Genomic DNA, 14,797 nt, shown 5'->3' on the forward strand with positions numbered 1-14,797 from the left:
AGAATCCCTGAAGAGATCTGAAAACAGGCTGTTGGTACATCCAGACCAGTTGTAGCAGGAGACCCAGGTGTTTTGGAAATGTCGGTACTGTGGGACTACCACCAAGAACAGCAACAGGTGTGGAGTGGAGCTGGCCTGAGCCTACAAGGTGTGCTTTGTGTGTTGTGGAGAGCCCTTTGGAGCCCAGAAGATCGTGAGTCCCAGACAGAAGTCTGTCAATAAGATTTATACAGTTGGGCTTTAGGTTTGCTTTGATATGATTGTGTCTGTGCCCCCCTGGATCTTTATTCGTGTAGTTAAAAAAAATGTTTACTTTTATTTTACTCAAGCCAATGCTTGTGTAAGACTTTAGAAATGTAGAGAGATTTTGGGGACTTTACAAAGACTTTGGGTATTTTAAAATGGTTGAACTTTTAAAGTGTTTGAATTTTTAAAGGCTTTAGGACTTTTAAAAGTTGTGATGTTTTATTCTGAGTTGTTAATATTCACAAACCATCTTGGGCATAAATGCAAAGGGAAAGGTACTAGCTGAATAGGATTGAGTTTGTGTGTCAAATGGACAAGAGGCCAACTGTGCTGGCTAGTTCTGTGTCAACTTGACACAAGGTAGACCCTTTTTGGAAGTGAGAAACTCAACTAATAAAATGCCCCCATAAAATTTGCCTGTGGGCAAAACTTTAGTGCATTTTCTTTATTAACTATTGACGTGAGAGGGCCAAGCCCACTGTACGTGATGTCACCTTAGGACTGGTGGTCCTGGGTACTATAAGAAAGCCCCTTGAGCAAGTCTTGGGAAACAAACCAGTAAACAGCATTTCTCCCTGGCCTCTGCATCAGCTCTTGCCTCCAGGTTCCTGCTTGACATTTTAGTAAAGCCCTGGAGTTGATAAAGGAGTAAGCTGTATAGACGTGTAATGGGAGGATACCCCATGACAGAGACAAGTGCACGTCTCCAAGACAACAGCAAGGCTGAAGGGTGCAAGACCAAGAGGACACAGTAGAGCGGGAAGAGGAGGTGACATTGAGCCAGGAGTGGGCAAATGAGAAACCCAGACCTTTGGAAAGTGAGTCAGTAAAGCTTTGCTGGGATTCTATTAAATCTTCTTCCTTTTGACATATGTTATACAGCGTTACTGTGATCAACTTGACTACTATATTAAACATGAACAAAAAAGTGTTTCAGGGAGAAAATTGTCAAGGTGGAGTCAGGGAAGCTAGTAAGAAAATTGCTGCCATATCCAAACAAAAACAATAATGCCTGGGGGTCGGAGTGGTAGAAAGGAGAAGGGATCAGTTTCTAAATCAATTGTGAAGATATGACCTATAGATCCCATGGAGTTTGAACTCTAAATAAAATAACTCCCACTAAGCATCTGAAGCAATTACTGCAGAGTGTACAAAGACAGTCCACCAAATCTGTGTCTAGGTATCCCCCACCCTAGTAATTCCTTTCAGATAGCTCCCCAGAATGCCTGTGGATAGCCCATCATATCATAAGAGAAATTAATGGAAGTTACATTAAAATATCTCACTTTCACTCATCATGCCAGGCCTCAGCATATAACTATATTGCTTTCCTGTTGCTGAACTGGACAGGTAGGAAGGGCATGTACTTTTTGTGTTAATAGACACTAGGAATTTTCTCCTCTCAGCAAAAGTAGTAATCTCCACAGATTTTTGGCATTCATTAGGAGTATCAATAACTCTGCTTTCCCAGAGAGTCCTTTGGGTTTATGAAGTCACAAGTGGAAGGCGTTATTTGGGGGGGGGGGTTGTTTTTTGCTTTTCTCTTTTCTTTTGTTTTGTTTTTCAGGACAGGGTTTCTCTGTAGCTTTGGAGCCTGTCCTGGAACTAGCTCTTGTAGACCAGACTGGCCTTGAACTCACAGAAATCTACCTGCCTCTGCCTCCCAAGTGCTGGGATTAAAGGCATGATGTTTTTTGTTGTTGGGTTTTTTTTTTTTTAGTTTTTTTGAGACAGGGTTTCTCTGTGTAGTCTTAGCTATTTTGAAACCCATTCTGTAGACCAGGCTGGCCTTGAATTCACAGAGATCTGTAGCATGAAGAAAAAAAAAACCCAGAGACAGAAATTGGGGTTCAACGTGAAAACCAGAAAAGCAAAGCAGCCAAGCCACTAGAGAAGTCTTACCTCTACCAAGGCTGGGCGACCACAGACTAAGCAGACTAAACCTCTCTCTCCCCTCATTTTATATTCTTTCTAGTGCTCAGATTAAAGGTGTCAGCCATCACCACCTGGTGATTTGGGGGTTTTTATTTTTTATTTATTTATTTATTTATTAAAGATTTCTGTCTCTTCCCCACCGCTGCCTCCCATTTCCCTCCCCTTCCCCCAGTCAGGTCCCCCTCCCTCGTCAGCCAAAAGAGCAATCAGGGTTCCCTGCCCTGTGGGAAGTCCAAGGACCACCCACCTCCATCCAGGTCTAGTAAGATGAGCATCCAAACTGCCTAGGTTCCCACAAAGCCAGTACGTGCAGTAGGATCAAAAACCCATTACCATTGTTCTTGAGTTCTCAGTAGTCCTCATTGTCCACTATGTTCAGCGAGACCGGTTTTATCCCAGGCTTTTTCAGACCCAGGTCAGCTGGCCTTGGTGAGTTCCCGATAGAACATCCCCATTGTCTCAGTGTGTGGGTGCACCCCTCGCCGTCCTGAGTTCCTTGCTCGTGCTCTCTCTCCTTCTGCTTCTGATTTGGACCTTGAGATTTCAGTCTGGTGCTCCAATGTGGGTCTCTGTCTCTGTCTCCTTTCATCACCTGATGAAGGTTAATATTCAGGAGGATGCCTATATGTTTTTCTTTGGGTTCTCCTTCTTATTTAGCTTCTTTAAGATCACGAATTATAGGCTCAATGCCCTTTATTTATGGCTAGAAACCAAATATGAGTGAGTACATCCCATGTTCCTCTTTTTGGGTCTGGCTTACCTCTCTCAGGATAATGTTTTCTATTTCCATCCATTTGCCTGCAAACTTCAAGAAGTCCTTGTTTTTTACTGCTGAGTAGTACTCTAATATGTATATATTTCATACTTTCTTCATCCATTCTTCAATTGAAGGGCATCTAGGTTGTTTCTAGGTTCTGGCTATTACAAGCAATGCTGCTATGAACATAGTAGAGCATATACTTTTGTTGTATGATAAGGCCTCTCTTGGGTACCACCTGGATTTGTTTAGGTACTAATCTTGTATAGCCCAGGGTGGCCTTGAACTCACAGAGATTCATCTGCCTCTGTCTCCCAAATCCCGGGATTAAAGGTGTGTACTACCACTGCTTTGCCTCTGGTGGTTTAGCTTTGCCTTCTGATATTCAGGCAAACTTTATTTATTAAAACATAAATAAAATTTCACTATAGAGATCCACCTGCATTTGCCTCCCAAGTGCTGAGATAAAAGGCATGCACACCACCTCCCGGCACTGAAATTTTTAAGACAAATTTGCTTTATTAAGTCTACAAATTCTCTCCCACGTTTCTAGCCTCTTGCATTTCCTGCTCACTGGCAGCAGCATTTTCCCAGTGCATTTCTTTCCCTTTAGTTTTGGTTTTGTCCTTTGGGCGGGATTTAGGGAGCAATGGTAGACAAATCCCTCTGGTGCCTCGAGTCAGCTTGCTGTTTATCCACGCAGCACACATTTGACCTATGTTTGTTTATGCAGATGTTATGTAAGAACTAGAGATCCAAAGATTAATTAAACACAGTTTGGCTTTTTAGAAATCCAAGCCTATTAAGAGGCATGCAAATGAGCAGGGCAGCTAACTGAAAGCAAGACAAAAAAATAAGATAGGAGAGATGAAAGCTGGCTTCTACTGGGAAAGTCATGAAAAATTCAGAGAAAGTAGAAGGGAAGAGAGGAAGCCCTAGGGAAGGTGCAGCGGTGAGAACGTGAGACAGCCGGGAAAGCTGTGTGATGGTGGAGCCAGAGAGTCACCCTTCTGCAGAATAAAAGAAAGGTGGTGAGAGAACTGCAGTCAAGGCAACAGTGCCCTTAATACCAGGAAGCGCTCAACCTAACATTCAACCATGGATGGCAGCCTCTGGTCAAAGACCAAGACCCTAATGGTTGCATCTGCACATGAAAAAGTACTCCAGGTGCGTGATCAAGACTCCATTTCCCAGAATTCCCCGGGAGAGCCTTGCCTCTTCCACCTGGACCTCAGGAAACTAGAGAATTGTGCACTGGAAGCAGCCCTAGGACTGGTGGAACCTGGAGCAGGTGCAGCCACAATGGGTGAGCCCCGGGATCCATGGGGATCCTGGTGACTGGGGCTCCGGACTGGTGGGCAAAGCCATCCAGAAAGTGGTCGCAGATGGGTTCGGCTTACCTGGGGAGGAATGAGCGTTTGTCTCTTCCAAAGATACAGAGCTGACGGATGCAGCACAAACCTAAGCTCTGTTCCAGAAGGTACGGCCTACCTGTGTTATCCATCCTGCTGCAACAGTAGGCGGCCTTTTCTGAAATATCAAATACAACTTGGATTTCTGGAGGAAGAATGTGCACATCAATGACAATGTCCTGCATTCAGCTTTCGAGGTGGGTACTTGCAGGTGCTCTCCCGCCTGTCCGCCTGTATCTTCCCTGACAAGACCACCTGTCCAATCAATGAGACAATGATCCACAACGGTCCACCTCACAGCAGCAATTTTAGGTATTTGTTTGCCAAGAGGATGATTGACATGCAGAACAGGGCCACTTGAAGCAGCCTGGCTGTACCTTCACTGTCGTCATCCCTACCAATGTCATCTGGCCTCATGACAACGTCAACATCGAAGATGGCCGTTTGCTGCCTGGGCTCATCCATACGGTGCACCTGGCCGAGTAATGGTTCAGTCTTGACTGTGTGGGGTACAGGGAAACCACGGAGGGAGTTCATTTACTCTGTAGACCTAGCCCAGCTCTTCATCTGGGTCCTGTGGGAGCACAGTGAAATGGAGTCCATTATCTTCTCAGTAGGCAAAGAAGATGAAGTGTCCATCAAAGCAGCAGCCGAGGCTATAGTAGAGGCAATGGACTTCTGTGAGGAAGTCACTTTTGATTCAACAAAGTCAGATGGACAGTCTAAGAAGACAGCCAGCAATAGCAAGCTTCGGGACTACTTGCCTGATTTCTGTGTCATCCCTTTCAAGAGAGCTGTGAAGAAGAATTGTGCCTGGTTCACTGACAACTATGAGCAGACCCGGAAATAAAGGGAAATAAAGCACGGGACAAGCAGGTGCTCAGCTGGCAATGCCCAGTCAGTGGTCACCTCAGATCTCACCAAGAACTGAAGCTAGCATCCAGCAACCTAAGCCACCATGCTGGCCTCTCTGCCAGGTGGCTCCATGGAGCTGTCCAGTAGGGTCCGTGTTTGTCCATCCTCAGGGAAAGGCCAGACCAACACTTTGCTTGTCTGCTTTCACCCCCAACCTCTGCATCCACGCTGGTCCTGCTGTGCCTTGTGTAGAAACCAATAAAATTGATTTTCATAAAAACCAATGAAAGAAAAAGTACTCCGATATGAAACTTATCAATAACTGTTTACTACTAACTTACTATAGGTGTCTCAAATTGTGAACAGAGCTACAATTTCAGTAGGAACATACGAAAGAAAACAGTAATATGTGAAAGTCATAGTTTAAGAAATATTGTGCTTCTAGAACCAAAGTGAAAAGGGGAAGAGGTGGCCTTCAGAACATGAGGAGGTGGGGAACGTTAGTGTGTGGCTTTGGCTGTGGTCTGGATAAAAGGTAAAGGAATATAGCAGGAGAGGAAAGTGAAACTGGAGATAAACAGTCCTGGAAGCTGTTTGAGCACCTTTGAAACACATGGGGAGGGGAAGGGCTAGCCGAGAGCTGAAACACAGATTCAGGACTCAAGAAAAGGCTCTGAGCTGCACATGACCTGGGGCTCACTAACAGGGTTGGCCCATGTGTACAAATAAAGGTATGAAAATTATGCAGAATTTATAGAAAAGTGTGCAAAGTAACAAATGCACAAATAACATAACTGATAACTAACATGGTTTGATAAAACTTTACAGTCTAAGTTCCACAGAGTCGGGAGCTCCTCCTTATTTACCACTGTGTCACACGTCAGACTCTGACAACACAGGAAGGGTTGTCAGGGAATTGCCCCCCTTTTCCAGTCTATTTGCCACACAACCGGAACACAGCATTTGTGGCAGAAGTGAGGGAGGGATCGTGACTTCCCCCAAACTCTCTTCAACAGCCATACTGTTAACTTGGTCCTTCCAGTTCCTTAACTCTGAATAAATCATCTCATCCTTGTGGTAATGGCCCCATCTGCTGTCACAGCTGAGATCGCCTCTGGCTTTGTGGGTAGCTGCTGCTCTTCCCCATTCCAGGTGCCCATTTTTATATGATGGTAGTAAGGCAGAATTACAATTTAAGAAAATACTTGAAGCTAACAAGACATAAACATATGCTTGTCATAAGGTTACCCTGGATTGGAACTCTCTATTCACTTTCTGGCTCGAAGATCTCAGCTTAATAATGTCTGTGATTGTCAGCCGTGGCAAGCGGCCGTCTTTTCATCTGCCCAGCTGAGGTCAGCAGAACACAGAAAACCCAGGGGAGGTGCTGTCCTTTTGTTTGTTTGAACCAGACACTGTCTCCATCCTGAGGGACTTACAGAGTATGAAGTACACCCTTGCCCTTAGGTAACGTATAAGCATCTTAAGAAAAGGGCCTATGACCACCTGATCATCTCACTTCCTGACTATATGGGCTGATCTCTGACCACAGTAGATGCTGGGCTACTTGGAATTGGTGTGTTCAAGGGATGAATTATGAGTAAAGCAAATACAGCACACTCTTCCAAGAATGGGACTTTGAAGCTCTTGAAAATGAATTGTATTTACAATAAGTAGAGAAGAGAGAGCATGCTGGTCAGGAGATTGGCAGAATCAAGGGAAAGGGTTGAGGAGCCCACACTGAGGGTTGACAAAGAGCTCAACAAGAGCCAGAGTAGGGCAGAGGGATAAGACTAGTGGCCCTCCCACTGCATGAGTTCTAATTTCGTTTTCATGCAATAAAAGGAAAAATAAGTGTCTTTAATGTGACTGATGACCAACACAGGAGCCATAAAGAAGACTTGGCATTTATCCACCACAGTGGCACAAGCAGAAATATAAGACTGATACAGAAGTAAGCTGTCCAAGTGTCTATTCACAACTCCACACAAAAGGGGAAAATAAACCAAAGTATATGCTACAGGAAAAAATGAAATATGGCAACACATGAGAGCATTCATACAGAGGAAAGTAAGACTGAGGCTCTGAAAGTGATGTGGAAACAGAGTAAGGCATGTTAAAAAAAACGCAGGGGAGGGCATCCTTTGCCTTCCACAGCTATGACGGAGTGTGGAAACAAAGGCATGTCAAAAACATGCAGGGGAGGGCATCCTTTGCCTTCCATAGCCACGACAGAGTGCTTCAGCAGATAGAGTAACAGTATTCAGTCAGCTCGTTTAGTGTTTTATTTTGCACTTATGATTATAACATTTGCCACAATCTCTGACTCTGAATTATATATCTATCTCCATTAGTCTGTCCACCCTGTGCACCCAGAGGCAGAAAAGTTAATGCAGGCACATGTGTTACTCCTGCTTTTATTCAATGAGATGCTTGCTGATCAGTAGATTGGTGACACATTTCCTCGGAGATTTTCTGTTCCAGTAATTGGGCAACATGTATATAGATTCATAGAACAAGCACTTATGTGCCTGACTGCTTACTTTAAAAGAATTCCCGTTCTGAGCTGCAAAGTGCTCACTGAGCAGCAGTGTCTCATGGCTCATTGGTATCTTGTTTTCTCAGTGCATCTCCGTGACCTTCAGGGGTCACTCCCAGTAGTTTTGCAACAGGTAGATGGTTAAGTGCAGGGATCCAGAGAGGCATGCCTTGCTCCAGAGCTGTGACTGACAGTGTGGAACTCACAGATAAGGTAGGGTGAGGAATGTATATTGATGCACCAATAAGAAAATAACTGATTATTTTTCCTTTATTGAACTATCTAAATTGGAAAAAATAGTTCTTTGGTGCAGAAGAAATAAAAGTTTCTATATTTTTGGAGGTTAGCTTTTAGGAATGTGTAGCAATAAAAATGCTTATAAAGTATATCTAAATATTATGAGTATTTCAAACATTGAGATGAAGAAAACTAGTCTACCACAGAAGCCATATAGCTTGCTCCAAATATATCTTTCATTAATGAGCACCTACACATTACCTAAAGGTTCTAGAACCAAACATTGCCCTGGCAAGTACAAATTTTCTGCCTTGAAAGAACAACCCTGAAGTTTCCTTTAATCAATTAGCTGTGATGGTAAGTTGTGTTTATACATTGAAATTTTCATTCCTTGTGCTCTTTTTGTATGATGTTGCCAGGTAGGCACCAAGTCTGACTTACACAGATGACTTCTGGGTCCAGCTCCAGTATGGAGGGGATAGAGACTTCCACAAGTCTCTTTTCATGCTGTTTCAGGACAGGTTTAAGAGTGGACAGGAGGCTGAGGTAGAGCAGGCACAACACTTCTGCCATGTTTCTGTGAAGGACAACAGGTGAGAGAATGGGTAGAAAGAGCAGCAGAGGCAATGATGAATGAAACAGAGTTTGCATTACTGGACGGTGCCTAGTGGAGACCTGGCTAGGAGCTGAACTCAAGACTGGAATCTCTAGAGACAAGCAAATGTTGAGAAGAGGTCAACAGACCAAAAGACAGGTGATAAGGGAATACAAATTTGGGAAGGCTAGATGCAGTGGATGAGAATAAGAAAAGTTGCTAAGAGCACATAAATACACTGCACTATATTCAAATCAGATACACACCCAGCTCAATCCTGTGTAGGTCAACTTATGCCACAAAAATATACTTTTTGGGGGAGGGGCAATGTTTGGGTTTTTTTGTTAGTACTGTTTTGTTAGGGCTTTTATGTTCTGCTGTTGTTTGTTTTTGTTTTGTCTTATTTTTAAGTCAAGATCATACTCTGTACCTTTAGCAAAAGTAGTAGGATTTGAGGGGTGAACTACTATGCCTGGCACCAGATAAAGATAAAAAGGAAATCTGTGCAGCATGAGAGATGTCTTGGCTAATTGTCTTTGAAATGCATCTGCTAATGCACATGGGACACTAATCTCAAGTTTCAGATGCTTAGAGTCAGTCAGCTTGGGCTGCCACCACTTCGGGGAGCAGTAGTGAGGGTGCAGAGAGAATAAAGAAATGACACATTGGACAAGGATAAAAAAATCTTCATCTTCAGAACGAGAGACGATTTCCTGGAGGACATTTGTTGAATAACGAGCATCCGGACCCCACTTGAGGCATTTGTCCGGAGTATAAAGGGAAGTCAATAGCCAAATTGTAGCTTTCGCCGACAAATCTTGGTACAATGAAGAGGGGGCAGAAAGTCCTGTTGAACCCATGCTAAGTTCAGAAAACTGTGCCAAGAGTTTGCTAAATAGATATGCTGAGAAACTGTTCATAATGCATCTATGCCTGGGAAGGAAGGAGAGAGGCCAATAGAAAATAACAACAGTTGGTGATAAGATGCACTGGTAACCGCTGTATGGGTCTTCTGGGATGCTGGGCTAAGTTAAACGGGCTTGTAAGGAGGGCTGGTTAACAAATGTTGTCTTCACAGCTGAGACTGCAGGAGTGATAACGATCATTGCGATGACCATCTGTGTGTTATCTTAAGAGAGTGTCTAAAAAGGATTTGAAGAAACTATCAATTTTGAGCATGGGTTGCTTCTCTGTTCAATTCAGATGTGCTTTCAAGAGCATTCCCACAGATAAGCTGCTTTGGCAGAGTGGGAAGCAGAAGTGACAAGGGAGTTCAGACCCCGGCTTCCTCCATGTCAGAACATCAACAGCAGGAAGAAAGTCTGTGCCCAGTCAGGGACCAACAAATAGCTCAGGATGACCAGATGGCGGTAGTAGGCATAAAAACTTGCAGGAAATGGGGCTTTTCGTGCCTACAGGATTCAGGGGGAGGACGTAAAGTAAGCACAAGTCAGATATGACATTTTCTATATAATCTAAGGTTTGTAATCTTTGGGTCATGGAAGACTTTACAAACAGGAGTGAGGACATTGGCATAGCTCCAACTGCAGTGACTAGAGAAGCTGGAAGATGTAAATGGCTACAGTTTTAAGAGAAATAAAACCAGTTCACAATATGAGAGGAGAGTACATTTCTTACACGATTTTGACTTAAATTTAGAGTCTTGCTAGGTCAACAAATCTGAGGTCTAAGTGGATGGCGGTGCAATAAAGTCTGAAACCAGAATTGCTTTCCTTGACCAAGCTAGGAAACATGAACTACCTGAACTTAACTCCCAAGGGGACTACTCTGTGTTGTTATTTTTCCATTCTGGGGTGTAATAGGACCTAATGAACGCTGAGTGAATTTGTCAAAGAATTCAAAACAAAACTCCAGCATCTGACCTCTTCCTACTACGAGTCTGCCTAAGGAACACCTTGTGCATATGAACCACCTGTCAATTTTCCCCACGATGATTCTCTGCTCCTGAAATATAGCACCATGACTCACATAACTTTCAGGTCAAGCTAGTGTGCCTCGTGTTAGTTATATAACTTGGGGCACATTCATTGGTTCCTTTAGGCTCCCGTCCCTATGAAATGGAGATTAAAGCTAACTCACCAACACTGAGCACCAAGTGGTTTGGACATGGATAAGCCATTTTCCCCAAAGGTTCATCTTTCAAGAGCTTAGTCTGGGTGTGACAGTGCTTAGAGGTGACTGAACCTTTCAGAGACAGAGCCTGACTGGAGAAAATTAAGTCACTGAAGGCCTTGCCCTTGACAGAAATTAATGTAGTTCTCAGATGGAAATGAGCTGGTTCCCAGGAGAACAAGCCGCTGTAGTGGAATCCAGCTTGTTCTTTCCCTCCCTTCATCCTGTGGTTGGTTCTCTTTCTGTCTTTTTCTATGTTGTGATACAGCCAGAGAGACCTTGAAGAAATGGAGGCCTGCAGCCACCAGAATTGGGAACTTGGTAAACCTCTTTACTTCATAGATTACCAACCCCTGGATAATTTTCTGTAACAATAGAATTGGATTGATGCAAACAAAAACTCTCAGAACTCTCCTCATGACGGTACAGTTGCTCTCATTACCAGTACTGATGAAGAATATGAGCCAAGAAAGTGACAGCTGGGTTCTGCCCACCCCAAAGCGCATATCCTCAATGTTATTCCTGCTGCCCATCAGCAATGACACCTCCCTCAAAGATTTCTTAAAATGCATTAGTGAAAACAATCCATGGAAAAACACCTTGATGGTGTTGATGCTGGTGTTGATGCTGAGTTGATGGAGTTTTCCAAACATGCATAAGGACCGTAGCATCCAAGCATCACATAAATTGAGCATGGTGGCACATGCCAGTATCCAGTGAGTTCGAGGACAGCCTGGTGTTTTTGAAGCCCTATCTCAAAAACACAAACAAAAACTTTTAAAAGTGTCTTACTATAATGAGTGCCCAACAAGTGTTAGCTTTTGTTGTTGGTTACTTTATTATTTATGCTGTCCTAGGCAGCTACATGTTTATTTGGTAGAGGGGTCACTGTATCTGAAAGCAGATTAGATTATTTCCTTTGGACACATCTAACTGGGAACAGTCCCTATCCACTGATGCAGACATTATTCTGTCCCTGTGACTCTGATAATTATTTCTGGCCCACCTGTGGAATCAGATGAAACCAGTCCTGCTTTCTTATAACATCTCTGCTACATTTAAAGATGAGTGTCTAGAAGCAACAATTAAAAATTGGGACCTCCTGAAACTGAGAAGCTTCTGTAAAGCAAAGGACATGGTCAGCAAAACAAAATGGCAGCCTACAGAAGGGGAAAAGATCTTGATCAGCCCCACATCAGAGGGCTGATCTCCAAAATATACAAAGAACTCAACAAATTGGTCATTAAAAGAACAAATAACCAATAAAAAAAAATGAGGTACAGACCTAAACAGAGAACTTGCAACAAATTAATCTAAAATAGCTGAAAGGTGCTTAAGGAAATGCTCAACATCCTTAGCCATCAGAGAAATGCAAATCAAAACAACTCTGAGATTCCATCTTGCACCTGTAAGAATGGCCAAGACCAAAAACACTGATGACAGCTTATGATGGAGAGAATGTGAGGTAAATGGAACATTCCCTTTGCTGGTAGAAGTGCAAACTGGTACAGCTGCTTCGGTTGTCAGTATGGCAATTTCTCAGAAAATTGGGTAACAACCTACCTTAAGCTCCAGTAATACCATTTTTGGGTGTATACACAAAGGATGCTCAATCATACCACAAAAACATGTGTTCAATGGTGTTCATAGCAACATTGTTTGTTATAGCCAGATCCTGAAAACAACCTAAATGTCCCTCGACCAAAGAATGGATAAAGAAGACGTGGTATATTTACAGAATGGAGTACTACACTGTGGGGGAAATAATGGCATCTTGAAATTTGCAGGCAAATAGATGGATCTAGAAAACATCATATTGAATGAGGTAACCCAGACCCAGAAAGACAAATATAATATGGACTCACTCATAAATGACTTTTAGATATAAATCAAAGAAAAACCAGCCTATAATTCACAATGTCAGAAAACCTAGACAACAAAGAGGACCCTAAAAGAGACTTACATAGATCTAATCTACACAGGAAGTTGAAAAAGACAAGAAATCCTAAGTAAATTGAGTAAATGGGGGTCATGGGAGAGGGTAGAAGGGGAAGGGCAAAGAAGGGAGGAAAGCAGAGAAAAATATATAGCTCAATTAAATAAATAAATAAATAAATAAATAAATAAATGACACCATGGAAAATTAAAAAAAAAAAAAAGATGAGTGTCTGTGGCAACCATTCTTCTCCACTCCAGACCACATGGGCCATCTTAGCCATGTGTCCCTGGTGCTATCTCCAGACATGCTGCATACCTACACCTTGTTGAAGATATCTTTGCAGTTGGTCATCCAGAGGAAGTAAACTTCTGTCACTCACGCATGATCTCCTGGCATCTACAGACAAGGACATTCAAAGAAACAGACACAAGCCAGCCCACCCCTGTCTGATTTCATTCCCAGGTGCTATGGCGTCTTCTTGTGTGGAGGGGTTGTCTGTGGAGTGAATGGATTCACACTGAACACCAAGATCACTCTAGACTTAAATTCTCAATTTTGTTCCCTGCTTCTGACTTGGTCTAGGCACAGAAGACTCCACTCAGTCCTCTACTGTTACTTCTTGAGAACTGGCCAGCATTCTTGCATCTTCAGATCTTTGTTATGCTAATTTTTATCATTTCACATATTGGTGCACCTTTCCCACAACATGTTATCTTTTTCCTACTCCATCAATAGACTCATCTGAGTATTTAAATGGGATATATTAAACTCATAGACATTAAAATATTCATAAGAGCTTATGGCTTAAAGTATTTCAATTAATTATGAATCAATTACATTTTCTCAGCATCGCCTTTCATTATTGTCACTAGAATACCTATTTGTTCTCTCAACAATTACTGAAACATAACATCATTTTCTTCCTATATATTAATGCAAATGGATGTATTAAAACAAGGCTCTAAATTTTTATGGGCATTTTAGTGGGATTGATTCTGAAACAAAGCAGAGAAGAATAAAATTAATGTAACCTTGAAAAAGGCTCAGACCCTATGGAGGTGACCTTTCCGTCTCCGAAGAAATTAACTGAAGAGGTTAGACAATCTCAAGGCATGTTGTACATCATGACTGAGAGAATCATAAGTAGGCTTTTCATCAAGTGCTGAGCAATTTCATTCATCCAATTTTGTGTATCGGGGTTTCAAATGAGGGCTATGAAATTCATGAATAAAACATTTGCCACTTGTGAGAGCCAAAGGGCTTGTAATAAAGCAAGTGTGTAGTTAAATAAAAGATTTAAGTAAGAGTGGAAGAAAGTTTCTTAATCTGAAGTTAGGTTTTCCTTTGTGTGTTGCAGATTTTTAGATGCTTCCCCCAAAACTGAAAGGGTAAAGAGTGAAAAACAATTTAAGGACCAGCGGTCTGAGCATTCAGAAGAAACCAAGTCATTTGCAAAACTGCATCTAGTGAATTCTGGCTGGAGATTGGAATAAAATTTCCAACATTTAAAAAAAATGGCTTCCATTTTCTAAGGGGCGTGTGTAAAGCAACATTCTTAGCATTATTATAAAATCAAAGTACCAATCAATTCTGAAAAACATTGATGACGCTGTACATTCTACATTATCACATATCTGGAAGCTTAATTCTTTACTTTAAAATAAGCATTCTGCTATTGTGTACATTTGCTTTATCCTTTACTAAGTCCTAAAATCATATGTGTACCAAAAAATGTTTTAAAATAATTTTTTTATAACTATTTATCAGTAAAGTCCTAATTTGCATACCTATTTTGTAGATCTATTTACCCAGCATCACCTAGGTTTCTCAGGCAAACAGGGCTTGGGGATGGGGAAGTTTAACCAGCCTGACCTACACAGAGAAGTGACTCATAAGTCAGTTCATAAACAGTAGTTCTTAGGTGACAAAAATGAAGGGATAGAAAGCAAAAAGCTCTGACTATCATGTCACAGTTCTTCAATGTTGTGTGCCCATGGGCATATGTGTGCGGTGCACAGACACACAAAATAAGAACCGATTGTGTGCAAAGAGCTACAGTAAAGGTACAGTGTTACAAAAGAGTAGTGCCTTGGCTGTCAAATGCTGAAGTCACTTGGGCTGGAGAGATGGCTCAACAGTTAAGAGTACT

The 14,797-nt window shown here is 42.3% G+C and overlaps 1 protein-coding gene and 1 pseudogene across 2 annotated transcripts in view; both read left to right on the plus strand.

Annotated features, from left to right (window-relative positions):
* Positions 1-14,797, plus strand: part of Lrrc7 (leucine rich repeat containing 7) — a 307,126-nt gene that overhangs the window by 181,622 nt on the left and 110,707 nt on the right. The window lies entirely within an intron of this gene.
* On the plus strand, positions 79-5,200 carry LOC126506132 (GDP-L-fucose synthase-like; annotated as a pseudogene).

This window comes from Alexandromys fortis, unplaced genomic scaffold (genome assembly GCF_014885135.2).
Source record: "Alexandromys fortis isolate MF-2015 unplaced genomic scaffold, M_Fortis_MF-2015_v1.1 scaffold_68, whole genome shotgun sequence".
Lineage (NCBI taxonomy): Eukaryota > Metazoa > Chordata > Mammalia > Rodentia > Cricetidae > Alexandromys > Alexandromys fortis.